General features: G+C 31.5%; 1 protein-coding gene across 1 annotated transcript in view; it reads left to right on the top strand.

Annotated features, from left to right (window-relative positions):
* The first annotated feature begins 7,336 nt into the window (after window positions 1-7,336).
* The window catches only part of tsl (membrane-attack complex domain containing protein torso-like), a 43,715-nt gene continuing 34,606 nt past the window's right edge, over window positions 7,337-16,445 (top strand). Inside the window, exon 1 of the mRNA XM_077434023.1 lies at window positions 7,337-7,765. The gene's annotated coding sequence lies outside the window, so the exon portion shown is untranslated. The remainder of the gene's footprint in view (window positions 7,766-16,445) is intronic.

Raw genomic sequence — 16,445 nt, 5'->3', positions numbered from 1 at the left:
TTCACGAACTTAATTAGTTCAAATTCAATGTTTATTCAGCCCTAAGTAATACTCGAGAATTGAAGATGATTTTCAGAGGAAATACCATTACATAATGAGATTGAACATGTTATCAGTACTTTTTTTATTTAACAGTGATATTGAAATGTATTATGATGATAAAAACTGCATTACACACTCTCTTTCTTGGTGTCTAACGATACCTGCTATCTGTCACTTTTAGTATAGCAGAGATATTTGAGATGTGTTATATGACGCTGCGCCATCTTGTCGATGTAAAATCTTGACGTTCTCTGTTCGAGTTTCGCTTAGTGATGAGACTGAATAAAAAAAAGAAACTTAGATGCGTACAAATATATCAACAGACTTGTCCTCATCTGACGTTTCATTGACAACTCGAATTTCGCGTCTATTCGCAACATTTGTGAAAAGTGGTCCAAGGTAATGCAGTCATCCCGGTTCGTTGTTTCGAAACGCAACAACGCAAATGGGTCAACACTTCCGCGGTTTGGTTCCGAAGAGCCATTTGTTATGACGTGTCTCTAGAGTAGTTCTGTTCTGGTTGGTCTGCGTCGAATTAAAATAGACAACATGTGTGTAACTAACTGGCAGCACTATTGTCTACTTCACTCTAGCCACCGAAATACGCAAGGTGGTGACAAAAATAGATAGTACTTAGATTGAAAATCGTCGTTATGTGAAAATTGTTACGGGACAATATGCAGTACTGAGACATTTGAAGTTTGATTGGTCGTTACTGTCATTAAACTTAATTTGTGGTTCTACTTGGGAAACATTCTTGAGAGTTTTATTTCAAAATTTGTCGCCAATTAGCTGTTTTTTTGTTAACAAATTAAATTGTAATCATCGAAATCACTCACGCGACAAATCGCTTACGGACATTACAATCACAGATAAATCACTCACGCGACATTACGCTCACGGAATTATTAAAATAGCGTACAAAAACGTTATTTTTTTTTACACAATAATTATTCCAAAACTCAATTAAACGTATCGTGTCGAATTGACACATTATCCTATCACAGATAAATAAGCAAAATATATACAAACCATTTAATCTCAATTTTATCACAAAGTATAGAGTTTATTTTAAGAATTTTTTAATTCTTCGTATTAATAAGAATTATCGTTCAGTTACAATTATTTTTTTAATTGGTGTTAATTTTAAATTATTTTATATGTAAAATAACAACGGGACCATATATTATTGTGGCGCTTAAGGAATTCCTGTTATGCCACAATGGTCTGTCACAAAATAAATAAATAAAATTATTATCTCTTTGTAGTTAATATATGTTCAATTAATCATCCATAACTTCCTTTTATTTTTAATTATTGTATCAACAGTACTACATATTATAAAACGATTGAAATGTTTTTGAAATATGTAAATATAAAACAATAAAATCTTTGTTTGCAAAGTTTTTTAAATATTTATATATACAATGTATAATTAATAATGGTTATATATATACAATATATAATGGTTTATATATACAATATATAATTAATAATCTGTGTGTGTAATGGCCGTGAGCTAGTTGTCGCGTGAGTGAAATTTCGTGCGCGTAACGCCGTTCAGTGTACGGTCCCCGTGAGTGATTTATCGTGACACCATCGAAATCTTTGTTATATTTTGAAAAAGTATACATATTAAATATACATACATATATACAATGTATATTCCAATAGCTAGAAACAAATTTGGACTGTATTATTTTAAACGTTTTTTATTTTTAGATGTTTTTTCTAGTTTTCACTAAAATAAATAAAAAAGTCTGCAAAAACTGTAAAGACTGCAAAAGTCAAAAATCTGTAAAAGTTGCCCATTTTTTTAAACGCTCATATCTCATAAATGAGAAGAAACCAATAAAAATCATCATCATATTTGAATCGGTGGGTCAAATTTGGAAAAGATTGTTTAGGTTCCACTCCGGTAATTTTTTTGCTGATGTATGATTGACTAGTTGATGTTTTTAATTATTGAAATCTTATTTTACGGATTTATACCTAAAAACATCACTTTTTCCGGGAAATGTTGCTCATTTAATAAATCTAATATTAATAAGTCTAGGTTTCAAAGATTATTTGTCCATTTCTAAACTTTTAAATATGTACATATATATAATATTAATCTACGTGAGTTTCGAATTACTTATGTACCTACATACAAGTATTACTCAATTATTTATACAATTTAATTTATAATTACTTTGAGATCTTAATTCCAAACTAAACGCTCTAAGAAATGCGAGGACTCTTATTACAGTAGTAATTATCATTACAAATCGAAAACAGGACGTAAATCGCGTCATTGAAAACCTATAATAATTATGAATATGGAAATAATTACCTATTTTCCTAATCCTTCGTATAATTTTATCATAATCTGTCTACAAAATTTTATTGCTTAAATTCATAAGCCCTAACGAAACAGAAATTGTGGAAAAAAATGGAACGTCGCATTATCTCAATTCAAACACAATTATTGTCTTAATCGCTTTTACCCTGAAACGGCGAATCTATTGCGAAATATTGCAAGAGAACGAACATAATATGCATGTAAAAGCTCAAAAGCATGTCGATAAATATTTAATAAATACAATAGTAGCGCTGAAATTCACTTTAATTGACGTTTACGCTTCACAGACTCGGACATTTGATTAACGACGTGTCGAAGCACCACGATTGCAAACCGCAACACAGTCAGTTTCGGAATTTTAGCATTTTACACGGTCGCTAATGACGACAATCTCGTCGGTCAGCAAATCGACGTGATCTTTAAGCGTGCAACTTAACTATGCATGTACTTATTGTACGTTCGTACGTATGTTCTACTGCTGGAGAGACTATTAAAAGCATTTGCGCGCAACGAAAACGATTAACGTTAATCAAACGGTTTTAAATCCACGTTCGAGTATTACCAGACACTTGAACGGCACGTGGACAATTACACAATTTACCTGTCGTTATTTGTGCGGCAATTGCGGAGTAATGTCGATGTCGTTTTCATGTCGAGGCGCCAGCGTCGACGACAACGACAGTAGTCACCGTCGAGGATTGAGAGGAATTTTCATCTCGGGCTCGTGCCATTAGTTGACGTTTCCGATCGCTCGATATGATTGTGTGGCATTATGGATGATTGGTGAAGCGTTGCCGCGGCTCGGATTTGCTGGAGAGGTAATTGATACAGCCTTCTCTTGGCGACGATCTGGCGCTACTTGCCGCTCCGGCCTCACCTGAGCACAATTAGCGCGACGCACAGGTGACATTTCGCGCTGGATCCGCTTCCAAGCTCACCACTGATAGTCCTTAACTCTCATATGACAAATGACAACAATCACCACTAGTCAAATCGTATTTTTTAGTATCAAAAAGCCCCGAAGGAAGATGCCTCATCATTGACCGATTATCTGACTCTGACACGAATCTCATTGTCACGTAGATAACATTTAAAAGATTCAGATATATGTACGTGAGGGCGTGAAGTGTCTGTGAGCGAGCTAGTTTTTAGTATCAAGAAGCCCTGAAAGAAGATGCCTCGTCATTGAACGAAGAACTGACTCTGATACGAATCTCATTGATATAAGTAGGTATAGACAAAATTTGCAGTTGCAGGTATATTTACGTGAACGCGTAAAATGTTTGTGAACTAGTAAATGTAGTTAATGTTGCTTTAGTATCAAGAAACCCTGAAGGAAGATGCCTCATCATTGAACGATAATCTGACTCTGACACGAATCTCATTGTCACGTAGATAACATTTAGAAGATTCAGATATACATATGTACGTGAGGGCGTGAAGTGTCTGTGAGCGAGTTAGTTTTTAGTATCAAGAAGCCCTGAAAGAAGATGCCTCGTCATTGAACGAAGATCTGACTCTGATACCAACCTCATTGATATATAGATAAGATTTGCAAATGCAGGTATATTTACGTGAACGCATGAAGTGTTTGTGAACTAGTAAATGTTTATGTTGGTTTAGTATCAAGAAGCCCTGAAGGAAGATTCCCCATTATTAAACGATAATCTGACTCTGATACGGATCTCATTGACACGTACATCGATAAGATTTGGAAGATTCAGGCATATGTACGTGAGCGCGTGAAGTGTTTGTGAGCGAGTGAAAGCTTTAGTTTGTTTTTAGTATCAAGAAGCCCTGAAAGAAGATGCCTCGTCATTGCACGAAAATCTGACTCTGACACGAATATCATTGACATATAGATAAGATTTGCAGATGCAGGTATACATATTTACGTGATTGTGGACTAGTAAATGTTTATGTTGGTTTAGTATCAAGAAGCCCTGAAGGAAGATGGCCCATTATTAAACGATAATCTGACTCTGATACGGATCTCATTGACACGTACATACATATGTATGTAGATAAGATTTGGAAGATTCAGGCATATGAACGTGAGCGCGTGAAGTGTTTGTGAGCGAGTTAATGGTTAGGTTAGTTTTTAGTATCAAGAAGCCACGAAGGGAGATTTTTCATCATTTAACGATTATCTAACTCTGACACGAATCTCATTGTCACGTAGATAAGATTTAGATGATTCGGGTATATGTACGTGAAGGCGTGAAGTGTTTGTGAGCGAGGAAATGCGTTGGTTGATTTTTAGTATCAAGAAGCCCCGAAAAATGATGCCTCGTCATTGAACGAAGATCTGACTCTGATGCGAATCTCATTGATAAATAGATAAGATTTGCAGATGCAAGTATATTTACGTGAACGCGTGGAGTGTTTGTGAACTAGTAAATGTTTATGTTGGTTTAGTATCAAAAAGCCTTGAAGGAAGATGCCCCATTATTAAACGATAATCTGACTCTGATACAAATCTCATTGACACGTATATAGGATTTGGAAGATTCAGGTATACGTGAATGCATGAAGTCGTTTTAAACTATTCTAGGTCGGTTTTTAGAATTAAGAAGCCTTGAAAGAAGGTGCCCCATCATTAATCAATGATCTGATTCTGACATGAATCTCATTGACACGTATTTACAATTTGGAAGATTTAGTATTTGATATGAAATCGCATTAAAAAATTAGCCCTGGCAAACTTAATCCACTTTTTTTTTGCTTCAATATTAAGCTTCTTTTTGCGGAATTCGATTTTAAGACACTTTCTTTTGAAACAAACTGTAAATATCTAGAGCAACATTATAATGATGTAGCAACCAAAAGGCAACTTCCACTCTCTTCCAATTCCGATCTTATTCAGTCACATCCTATGATTTCCTTTTCGAACGATACACGGGGGAGTCAAAATACAATAATTGTCAATGAACTTTTCATATCATAAATACATATTTTTCGAGCCATATCCTAGAAGAATTTTAAGCTCCATTAAGTAACTTAGAAGAGGTATAGTTCAATATCATATAATCACATCGTTTGAAAACATATTTATACATCCAATATCTTCTTTAAATGGCAGTATTCATAATTTGACTTGAATTTGTCACAATTAAAAATTATTAGAAAGACACATCGGATCATTTCCAATCTTCAAAATATATAAAAACCTTTTCAAAAGGAAATGATCGGTAGACTTATAAGCCCTAATATATATGTGCGAATATACTTACATACGTATCATTCCTCATCCATCATTTTGTCAAAAAAATTCATACTATTTTGAAACGTACTAGTGATTCTATAGATATATTATTGTATGAATATTGTTTAGCATTCAATACCTTGTTAGACTAATGTTAAAAAAAGCTATAGTTTCTTAAAGCAAAGGCTTCATCAAATCCATTTTTCCCCCTTCAAGAGTAGCCGGATATAGCCGGATAAAGGCCTTCCATGTAATGTGAAGTGGTTGGTCCCCATTTGATGACGAAGTGTATAACAAACTTCGAACGATCGATACATAAAATTACCCTTAATAGCGACGCCACTTAAGTGTCATTATCGCAACATTACACAGGCACTCGCCATCGGAAAAATCGTCAATTTTCACGCGACGTGCAAGTAAACGATGAGTGGCGGGTCGATCTTCTTATATGGTGACAGGTGTGTATAAACCGCATCGTAAAACGACTATTAAGGCGGTGATACGTAAACTTTTACGATTCGAGACCCAAAAAAGTGCAACTAATCGAAAATTATGATCGTTGCGTCTACATTGTATGAGTTTTACTGTCGGTGACACATTTTCCTCGTCGGATGTGTAATGATTGCGATATTTATTGTGATTTTCATTTCGAATTATTTTTGATTGGCCGCTCAACATTGTTGTTTATTGGGTTCTCGCATTTCAGAAACTCGTTTCAACATTGTATTTTTACATTAAAGCATTTTTTTTTTCATGACTCGCAGTTATAAAAGGGGCGCTTTTTCTTCCCTCGAAATATCTCCATAAATGCACTCAATTTATGAAATATTTACAATTATTGGTCACTAATAATGTTTCAATGTACATGCACTGGTTTCCTGTACATTTAAAGCCTGCATAATATAATTAAAATATGCTTTAGTTAAATATGCCTTAATGTAAAAAAGTTTAAAAATTTAGTTAATAAAGAGACATCTATTGGTAATTGTAAAAAGCTTTTGTATAAATAGAAAAATATTATAAATAAATAGAAAAATATTTTAAATAGTCAAATTAATTACACAATAAACATAAAAATATTATTTTAATAATTTTAAATTGATTTAACTTTTTAAAAGTCCTATCCTAATTTGGATTTATATAATGTAAGTTTTCAAGGAATTACATTTTTCTTTTTATCAAAAAGTTTTTATTAATTTTCAATAGATATCTCAAAAGATTTTTTAATATTCATTTATTTTATATTTATGGAGTTGCGTACATACATTCATATATTAAAACTTTAAAAGTTTCATCATTTTACAAAGAATCTTTTATAGAATTTGTAAGAATATCTTAATTCCATACATTATTAATATCATCATATGTATATTCTGAAGAAATGTAATCATAGGACATTTGTATAAACAAAATCAGTTAACTTTTTGTATAAATAAATCTAATTTAAATAGATGTGGGTATAAAATAAAATTTTCTATTGAATTTCAACAAAATAAGTTGAAATATAATAAATCAAAAATAAAATAAAAACATTTTTTCTAGTTTGAGTACATAATCTCCTTTGGGAGATAAAGGTGCTAAATTCTAATTTTGTAATCAAATTAGTGTGTCAAAGTAGGTATTTGTTGGTGAATTGTGAAAATACATCGCTTACTCCGAACGAACAACTCGTTCCAGTGGCTGTCAATAGTAAATTGCGTCACGGTCATCAAACTAGTATCAGAACTGAATAGTATATTGGGTTCAGTTGATGGCGGGAAGCTGGGGCGATTGCACGTTGTAGTCGCTCCCGCCGATACCCCCATATTTTTTTCCAAAATCTGTATTAAAATCAAATTTGTATAATACAAAATTAACAACAACAACCGGGCAACTTAATAACAAACCTAAAAAAGTTGGAAAATTCGAATATTGTTACATATCCAAACGCGACCGAGACATATCGCTAGTGTTGTGTTTTTTTTTATATATATTTTATTATTATTAAAAATCAACAATGGCAATAAGCAATTAACTTGATATAAAAGTACACATAGCTGTGTATTAGAATGCTGTGCATGTTATTATTTAAATTAAATAGTGATGTTTAATTATAAATGAATAAATTGAGTGGTTTCGTATAACATGTGGGAAGTTTATGGATACAGGAGATATTAAATCGTTTATATTTAAAGGTAAATTTATTATTATTATTATTATTTAATAGCTACATACATGTATTTATATATATTAAATGTTTCATACTCTCCGTGTCGAAATTTGTCGGTCGTAAAATTCAATGTTTTTTTTATCATAGAAGGTTCACCTCTACGTTAAGTTCAAATTGGAGATATTCTAATTTTAATTAATAAAACCAATTAAAACAAATTGAACAGATTTAAACGTATGTACCTTAACAATATTGAAACAAACTAATTAGGTTGTGTTTAATTCGTGACTTTGGTTGGGTACCCGTATGCGTCAAAACAAATTGAGTTTAATAGATTTAATCGCTAAATTATATTGATATATGATTAGGAAACTGTTATTTTTATAGGATACAAATATTGTAATAGTTTTTTTATAATAGCTTTAAAAAACGTAAGAATTTTAAATAGGTTTTTGAGCTCTTTTTCCTACATATTATACTGTACATTCACATTAAAATAATATAATACTATAATTAATTACAAAAATAAAATAAAATTGTAAAATAGAAAATGATCAGTAGATCAGTCGCTATTAAAATAGATAGAAGATTTATTGTGAAAATAATTTAGTAATAATAAAAAGCATTTAAAAACCAAATTGTTGAATCAAGCTTACATTTATAGGTATGTTGTTTTAAAACAAGATTATGAATATTTTATTTTTATTTCAATAAGAATTAATATATTAAATGTGGTCATTTTTTCTATACAATTTGCGTATAAATTACGCCTTCATAAAAAGTTAATTCCTCTTCCTATTTCTGTTAAATTTAAAATTCAATGACATGTTTATATATCTACATATACATATGAAATCAGTCTACAGTTGGTTTAATTTATTAGATTTGAATCAATTCAAAAAGTTATTACATAAATATCATAACTATATCCTGGTCTTTAAAAACCGTGTAAGATTTTTTAATATTAGAAAAATAAAACTACCGCATTTATCGATTTAGCAACTTCCTTCGGTGGCAACGATCGAAAAATAATAAAAATAAAAGTTGTACGAATCGGCGTTCCAAATACGCGGAGACGAATCATCAAAATGTGCGCGAAAAACAACGAGAGCGAGTTGTTGCAACGATCTGTTGTGCTTTCTGCATTGTTTCTATTCGTCATCTGTTTTGACGTTACGAAAATTCGAGGTCAAAACCGGCCATTTTCCGAGAATTTTTTTTCGCAACGCTCGCCGCAACGCACACGTGCAAACCACTTATCCAACAATTGACCGAATTTCCACGTAGAAATGCACTTTTGATCGTTGTCAAATTTCGCACCGATCGGGCGTATGTTACGCTAGTTACGATGCCAGAAGCGTAACGACCGGTACAACACGCGAACTAATAAAAGCATTTATTTACTCAAGAGCGTGCATTTTATGTAACGCTGCATTGTTACGATGCAACTTTAACGAACCGATAGTATTGCGCTCATTGCATAAACGCTAACCTAATCTAGATCCATTCTGAGGGAATATTAATCAATGTAGGATTCTTCCAAGCTTTATTATACACTAGTGGTTTCACTCGGCGTCGCTCGGTATTTGTAATATAAACCGCTTAAACATGACTAATCTAATACTAAACATTTTATTAAATTTATTCGAATAGTTTTATTTAATATAAATTTATTTGAATACTCATTTGTTTTTTTTATTAAATTGACTGTCACGAACAAACAAACATATATACTGTCTCTTTCAAAATTATATGTATACCAGAATCCGACGCCTGCGCCCTCGGCACCTTCGCCCTCGGGGACTTTGAATCCTTTGAAACGAAAAAAAAAAAATCAAACGTGTCGTCTACGAACCAACGAACGAAGGATACATACATATGTATATACAAAGTCTCTTTCGAAATTAGATTAGATATGTGGTTTAAATTATGCCAAGAGTCGAACATTTTTTCGATTTCCTAGCACTCAAATACGTACCTATATATTTATATGTACACGGCTATGTATGTACATATGGCTCGCTGGTTGCGTTTATGTTTAGCACCGAGAGGCTACCGGGTTCTATTCCATGCTAATCTTTAATGCTGCTGGTCAGATTTCGGTATTTCAGTGACTCCAAGTCGATCGTCTCCTATCAGAGTTTGCCAATTTATCTGATTTCATTGTTGAAACGTTTCCTCCGTCAAATTAGCAAAAACCATTCTACCCGCTATGTCACAAATATCTGAATTTGATTTATGTACAATATGTAAAAATGTATGTACAAGTTTAAGTCCATATATGTCTGAATGGATTAATATAGCCAGTATATAACATAATAATAAATATGTATATAGCCAGCAGTATGGCTTAATGGTAGCGTGTATGTTTAGCACCAAGTGATCAGATTTGAGGTTATTTATGACTCCAAATCGATCGTTTCTTATCAGAGTTTGCCAATTTTATCTGATCATTGTTGAAACGGTTCCTCAAAATTGGCAAAAAATCATCTTTCCTGTTGTCCCACCTTCTGTATTTATTGTGTGTATAATTTGTAAAAATTATGTACAAAATCTAAATCCATAGATGTCTCAATGGATTTATTCTGAAATTAATTAATTAATTAATTGCTAATTTCTTGTTCTTCAACCTATCAAAATACAGCGATTTATGTAATAAAAATGCTGCAATGTTTATAATTAATTGTCTAGGAAAGAGCATTGGGGCTTACCTGATAGACCTTCCTGCTATATATCTATGTAAAATTAAAATAAAATATGTGATTGCAAGATTTTTTATGTTTAAATTTGCAGGCTGATTGATTGAAGAATATTGTGTAGAATATGATGAAGAAATCAAGCTTCAATACCAACACTGATTACACTGTTCGACAAATGACGACTTTTTTTTGGTTCACTGACGAGATATGACTTTTCTTATAGATCTATGCCCAGTGAACACGAATCTGGTAATAAAAAATGTTGATTGGCTCGAGATTCTGAGATATATTTGTTTTTTTAAATCGTGCGATTTTTCTACTGGACGACTACTTAGAGAGATTTGAATAGCTGAAAGTACTACAAATAAAAGATAAAATACCCGACTATAGATTCCAATATTCATTTTGAACAGAAAATTGACAGATTTTGATACATCGATCGCACAACACCAAGATATAGAAAAATCGCGCGATTTAAAAAACACATACATACATATATACATATTATATCTCAGAATCTCGAGCCAATCAACATTTTTTATTACCAGGTTCACGTTCACTGGGCATAGATCTATAAGAAAAGTCATATCTCGTCTCTGAACCATTTTTCTTGTCGAGCAGTGTTATTTACTTTACTGACTAATAATTCCAGGCAATATACAGTCGTGTACAAATGTATTAGGCCACTTCTAAAAAATGTTTTTGAACAAAAATACTCGGGTTTTTGAAACAACCACTATCTGCATCGCTTCTTACTAAGAATCCTTCTATTGTTGAACACTATTTTTCTTCCTTGGGTTGCTTATTTAAAAAAAAATACAAAATTGTGCATTTAACGCAAAATATTTCGTAGTGTTGTTTTACAGTTTCTGTCATTTTTTTTTTAAATAAAGTGCATCTTCTTTTATTAAAAAATACTGGAATCGAGTGAAGGACACATTGCTCAAATCTTCTTGATACATTTTCAAGGGTCAGGATAGAAAAAAATTAAACAAATTGTTTGTTTTATTATTATTTCATCATCTGCATTTAGATTGTACAATTTGGGTTCAAAAATTGTGTGCGAATATAATCTGACTGTGCACTTTGTGACCTTAAATAATCCATCCCAGCATGTTTTTAAAAGAAATTTTACAGTTCTATCAACTTTTTCCCATTTCGAAATATTTGCAATTCACCAAAGAAATATTTTTTATTTAAAATTTTGTCATAGTGACATTTTGGCTCCAAGTCGTAACTATGACTGAACAAAAAAATGATACAATAAGTATGAATTCTAAAAAGAAAAACATGATAATATTTATTTTTATACATTATATGTATGAATATATACTAGAAAGGCCTTACAGGTAAACCTAAAGTTCCTTCCTAGCCAATTATAAAAATCGATAAACAACTATATTTACATATACAGCATCATAGAGACAACTATGGAAATTCGATATACAGCAAAATTTTGACTGGGTTGCATATTTATATAATAATCAACAAATTCGAGATGCTGTAAACTCTGTAAATGTACGAGAAACAGGATAGGTTGCCAATCTGCTGGAACCGTTTCAACAATAAAATCAAATAAATTGAAAAACTCTAATAGGAAACAATCGATTTGGAGTCACATTGTACATCTAAATAGATCAATATATAAAAACAAATACTATAGGTCATATTTACGATCTCAAGTTAAATCCCTCATCCAGCTCAGCATATTTTAAATTAAACAAATCCAAGCTAAGAGAAATATGTATGGTTGAGGAGCTTGATGCCCCTTGCAACAAGTGACGAATCCATCGAATAGGCGCGTGCCACAGGCGAAGAGAACAAACTGCAGCATCAAATGCAGCTGAGTTCGCTCACCAAACCAACATATAGAAATATGCTCTACGTTATGACTCTAAGGAATTATTATAATATCAATATAAATATCAAACTCTTCTATAATGAAAGCTCTGATGTTTTGCTATTTAAAATGAAATGATAAACACAATGGGCAAATCTTTCATTGGAAATTTTTTGAATTTAGTTTTGCGTAAAATATTATTAGTATTTTATATCACTTGTATTCCAAATACGTCGTTGAATATGCCATCCACTTTTTAACGAGATAATAGACTTTTATCACCAGGCAGTATTTTTCTGTTAACAGTGTGACGTCTTCTTATTAATTTACATCACAGTTCAATTAACTTTGGTGAAATGTCTTCGAACGACCTTGTGCACATCCTTATAGCTCAGAAAAATTATCACCAGTCTTGAAAACACTACTATGCTTGATTAGGTCAAGGATATTCAAATTTGACGGTGGTAGACCTCAGAAGTGCCGAAGAGTGTCTCTCTCTCTCTCTCTCTCTCCCTCTCTGTGGCGATTTTATTATTATTTGACCTTTTCGCTTTTGAACGAATCTTCATTTGCATTAAGTAGATAGCTTTTTGAATACGCTCAATAAATTTGAATTTAAAAAACCGAGGAAATTCTGATTGTATAATATATTCGAATCCATTTGGTGAGATTGATCTTCGAGTTTTAAGTACATGGTTTGATTGTTGCAAAACCCTATGATGTAGGTACTATTTACAGCAGCGAACCGTGGGATATAATCGGTTTCGAAACAATACTGTGGATTTTTTTTATATGCAAAAAGAAAAGAGCGATTGTTTCCACCGAACAATATCGGAAAATGCAAATGAAAAACGTCCAGCCATCGTCCATGATAGGTATAATGAAAAAAAAATAAGATTCAAAAAGAGAAACCTTTGCGAATCGTAAAAATTCTGCGCCAAAGACAAAGTGTTACCGTGAAAGGGTAACGAATTAGTTGGACTTTCAACGATTGGTTTAATTTTTACAATAACTTCTTGTATGATATACATATGTATGTATGGATAAACCTTTCTGAAACGTCCCTAAACTTATTATATTATATATGAAGGTGACACATTGTTTTTCGTACATTTTTTAATTAAACTTTGCCTTTTATATATATATAAAAATAGATTAACCTTTCTGAAATTTACCTGAGAATGCCTTGTATAATATTACAGATGAATTTTATAAAGTATTCAGTATATTAAGCTTCCATAAAAGTTTTTAAATTTAGCGCTTTTCAGTTTAATATTTGCATTTTCGTTGAAATTAAATTACCCTCCATATGTATTATAACATTACCATAGTTATCTAATTAAATTGTTGTTAATTTCGTTTCAAATTAAATTCCGAAATATTTCATCAATATTTATAAAGCTTAAAAATCTAAAACACATAAAAATATTGATAAAGTCAAAATATTATGAATTGAAGACGTTGTTTTTTTCGTAATAAATACACTATGAATTATCAGAACATTTTACTTGTTTGTGTGTATTATACCTATATATGATAGATCTATGTATAATAAACATTAAATTAATTATTTCTTTTTTGATTAGAAACAACAGTTAAATGAATATAGAATGTTTTTAAATCAAAATTTAACATAATATTTTCTTTATTAATATTAAAAGTATAGATCAAACAATAGTACATTTATCTATCTAATAGTATGTTTTATATATACATAGGTATCTAATAGTATGTTTTATCTATCTAATAGTATGTTTTATATATACATTTCCAAGCTCCAAATAATACAAAATAAATCCCTAAAAATAATTTATAATACACCTATATATACTAACTTGAAAAAACTGCATGCCATAAATGATAATCCGTTTGTTACAGACATTACTAACAAACCAACCAGTAGATTCTATGACAGAATCACTAATAACCATACTAACACACTTGTGAAGAATCTCGGTGATTACAACAACATTTCTATACCCTTCAGGTATAAACACAGTCTGCTTTAGGTCATCGACTTGAGAGTCTTTAATTAATATGATGTATTAGATGCATAAGAGCATTTATTAGAATTATAAATACGTTTTTGAGCTCTTTTTCATATTATGCTGTACATTAGAATAATATAATACTATGATTTCTAACAAAATTAAATTAAAATTATATAATAGAAAATTATCAGTAGATCAGTAGCTATTAAAATAGATATAAGATGTATTATGAACATAATTTCGTAATAATAAAAAGCATTTAAAAATCAAATATATGTACATTGGTCGGAAAAGTATGGAACTTGGAACTTTAAAAAAAGCATTTTCATATTAAATCTTTCAAAAATCCTCATAGTAAAACTAAGATTATCAGCATATCAAAACACAGCTTCAAATGTTTCATCTACTTTGCAAAAAATAATCATTATCATGCCGGAAAATCATTTCCTCTCACACCCAACATTCATCCCCATACAAAACACGCTAATTACAAATTCAAAACACCGTCCCAAAAACCGAATTAAAAACACAAAAAGTGCATTGTAAAGTTCGTGTCCCGGTCAATGTCAAAATTGGCGATTGTCGACAATTGTAACCCAATTTCCATTTTATTACGCATCGAAAGTCACGGTCAACAACGACAACAATGCAACTTTACGTCTGTCATCACTCGATACCTACACACATACATACATACGTATACAAAACAGATAGACAAGGTCCAATTCAATCATTCTACTATGCATATCTCACTCAGTATAAGGACCACATTTCAGATAAACAATAATTATAATCGTGGCTCTATTATAATATAATAAAGCATCAGTGCTACAATGAACTGACCATGAACACCTAACTAGATACTTACATGTATACTGATCCTGACAAAGGTCACGGTTCGATAATAAAAATAAGACTTTTCGTACTGTATTATTTGTAGACCATTCTGACATTTTATGACCCTTGCCCTAACTTATAGGTAGCCGTAAGTTCATAGAAAATTTGCCCCTGATCTGGAAAATGTCACACGATTCTCGTCTCAGGTCACGCACTTCACGATTTCGAGAATCACGTGCAAAAAAAAAATACGAACAATGCATACACGTTTCGTGAGATTTATCGTCTCTGTTATAAATATTACATTAATGGCATAACGTCATTTTCAAGGTGAGCATTTTTGCAATTTCAACTAGTCACAATTTTAGCATCTGCGGTGAGATAATTGCGAATTTGTGTCCGTTTTAAATGTGCACTTTCTCGGATCGTCTCGTCTACTCGTTTTACATATAATATGTACATATGTAGTTGACGATAATTTATCTTGCCAAGTATAATTAATTGAATAAGATCTGGGTTACTTTTATGGGACACTCTGTCGTGTTTATTTGGAAGTGTCTGTCGGCGATTACATCACGCTAATGTTTTGATTATATATTACACATTGAGCTTTTAGCCGTTTTAAATATAATAATTATTTCTAGGCGTTGTTGCTATTTTACAGTATTGTGTTTTAATGCATGTCCATTCGCATTAACCGGATATCGTGTGTGTAACCTTCGCATGATCCGTTCTAAATTCTTTGAGAAATTGTACTAAATTTAAATTGCTTTTTAAATCCAGTTGTAATTTTGAAATGTCATAAATTTTATACTTGTCAAATTTTTTATAGATTTTTTAAACGCCTACAATGTTATTGTATGGTTCAAAAATTGCGTGAAATTACTTATTTCTACATCTATTAGATATGGTTTGTGATATATTGACTGTAAATTTAATCATTTCGTTTCTTAATCGTTTTGAATATGACCATGTAAGCGTTGCTGTAAGAATAAAATCGAATACAAATGCAATTTTTTTTTTAAATTGTTTCTATGAACTTCACCTATTCAAATTTTCTTATGTATATTTTTGAATAAAAAGTTTTTCATTAAAAAGCCACCATAGTCTTGAAAGTTTCAGCTTATTATAATAACTGAAAGGAATACTGATTTGAAATGATTAATGCCTGTGTAAAGTATAAAAAATTTAGGACTTATTTTCAATTACCTATACATATGTACAGGCCCGGTCCTGGGGTATATGGCGCCCCTAGGCAGATTGGTTTCAGCCCCCCCCCCCTCCCTCTTAAATTTTTAGACAATAAATTTCATGAAAGTTCTTGAAATTTTATATTGA

The sequence above is a fragment of the Arctopsyche grandis genome, chromosome 7, assembly GCF_051622035.1.
Source record: "Arctopsyche grandis isolate Sample6627 chromosome 7, ASM5162203v2, whole genome shotgun sequence".
Classification (NCBI taxonomy): domain Eukaryota; kingdom Metazoa; phylum Arthropoda; class Insecta; order Trichoptera; family Hydropsychidae; genus Arctopsyche; species Arctopsyche grandis.
This window is presented reverse-complemented; position numbering and strand designations above follow the sequence as displayed.